Genomic DNA, 2,245 nt, shown 5'->3' with positions numbered 1-2,245 from the left:
TATTTTGTATTAATCTGTATTTTTTTTAAGTTTCAGTCTTTTTAGTCTTTGTCTGATTACAATAAAGTTACAGTTTTTCGTTTCTTTCCTGGGTCAATACTTGATCGAATTAAAGAACGTGGTGGCTCGAGGAAAATTATATTTAAATATAATATATTTAAATATATTCACAAATTATCCATTTTTAGAATATATCCAAAACTCCTACATATACATACATACATATATTATATATAATTTATTATGGCTAAAAGTTTAATGTTTAGGCAAGGAAGACAACATTACCTGTGCATTTATTTTTAACTAAACTTTAAGCTAAACTGCGGCAGCACAAGCATGCAACACATAGAAATATAAAGACTTGTTGGACAAAATTATAAAAAATAATTCAATTTAAGCATTCACAAGACACAAATGCATGTACAAGTAAAAGGAAAAACTATATAAAATGTATTTAAAAAACATTAAAATTTAAGTTATGTGTTAAATATATAATTTATCGGAACTAAGCTGGAAAAAATAAATATGAAGGTCAATTAAATGATAAAACATGAGGGACAGTTCTGCTTTTTAACTTATTTGGTGCATTTTAAATGCATTTATTTATTTAAAAGTTCATTTATTTATTTCTGCTTTTATTTATAATTATGTCAGTGTCGGTCCTCCATACTGCAGAACTTAGAAGGTAAATCTGTGACTGAATCAGGTGTGTTGGAGCAGGAAAAACGTAAAACGTAGGGCTGCGGCCCTCCAGGACCAGGATTACCCACCCCTGGTCTAAAGGCTTTGTTTTGGAAAGCCACTGAATGATGTCATAGTGTGTACATGTTTTTGTTACCTGGTGGGGATGATTTTGACCATTTCCCTGGTCCGTATGGCTTTGTGAGGACCTACTGTTCCATATGGAGATAAAACCCTGGTCCCTAAACACCATTGGTGGGTCAGGGTTTAGGGTTAGGTATGTATCGATGTTAGGTTTAGGTGTCAGAGTTAGGTTGTAATGACTGGTAAATGAATGGAAGTCAGTGCAAAGTCCCCATGAGGATAGAATAACAAATATGAATGTGTGTTTAACTCTTTATTTGTGCACTCTTCAAATACACAAACAAAAACACAAAAATAAGAAAAGTACACGTAGGTACAACTGACAAATAAAATCTAATTTGTCTGAAAGATGTAACTGAATGAAGAGAGTCCATTTCTTCCACAGTTCCGCTAATCGTTTTTACTAACTTTGAAAATCGTTAGCAGACCGATTAGCTTCTGCAAAATTCGGTTCTGCTAATAAGTCCACTAAAAGTGTTAAAATTCTTTTTTTCTGCCGTTTAGCCTGAATTCAATAAAATCTATCCACTCTTAAGAGCAGTGCTGGACGTGTGAGGCACCGTGTGTGWTAGCATGTATCATCTTTAGCAGCTAAACTTCAAACTAAGCATAAAAAAGTAAAAATAAAATGACATTTGACAGCAAATACAAAAATTAACTGGTATATAAGTATTTTCCTTTGGTTGACTAACTTCAAACAGTATTTATTTTCATCTGGAAGGAGATGAAGACGTGTGGCACAGACTGACAGTCGTTTTAGCGGTTAGCATTAGCATCCCCTTCATTTTTAACCTGTTTTGATTTTTGATTCTAAGATTCTTATTTACTGGATTAGAGTTTAGTGAAGCTAACTTTTTGGCTAGCTGTTCCCACCACTAACCATATTTTTAGGTGTCAAGCCTAGATGTAAGTCCTGGGGTTGGCTAGTAATCCCTACAGGGTGCCGTTTGTAAAGTTACACAGTCAAAAATTACCACCAATATTTTTTTATTCAGCCTTTTTTAAGAAAAAAAAAGAACAGATTTATTTTTCAAAGTCAGTTTTTCACCATAAGATTCATACATTTATAAATGTCATAGTTGATAAACTAAATATTTAACTTACAAATTAAATATTTAACTTGTTAGCTAAATATTTAGGTTGCAACTTAAATATTTAGCTAGCAAGTTAAATATTTAACTTAAATATTTAGCTAACAAGATAAATTTTTAACTTAAATATTCAGCAAACTACCTAAATATTTAACTTGCTAGCTAAATATTTAAGTTGCAACCTAAATATTTAGCTAACAAGTTAAATATTTAACTTAAATATTTAGCTAACAAGATAAATTTTTAACTTAAATATTCAGCAAACTACCTAAATATTTAACTTGCTAGCTAAATATTTAAGTTAAATATTTAACTTGTTAGCTAAATAT

The 2,245-nt window shown here is 30.8% G+C and overlaps 1 protein-coding gene across 1 annotated transcript in view; it reads left to right on the top strand.

The window, feature by feature from the left end:
- The window catches only part of fgfr2 (fibroblast growth factor receptor 2), a gene marked incomplete in the record, with an annotated part of 61,159 nt that overhangs the window by 34,684 nt on the left and 24,230 nt on the right, over window positions 1-2,245 (top strand).

The sequence above is a fragment of the Austrofundulus limnaeus genome, unplaced genomic scaffold (assembly GCF_001266775.1).
Source record: "Austrofundulus limnaeus strain Quisiro unplaced genomic scaffold, Austrofundulus_limnaeus-1.0 Scaffold280, whole genome shotgun sequence".
NCBI lineage: Eukaryota > Metazoa > Chordata > Actinopteri > Cyprinodontiformes > Rivulidae > Austrofundulus > Austrofundulus limnaeus.
Note: the sequence above shows the minus strand (reverse complement) of the source record. Positions and strands in the feature narration are given on the sequence as shown.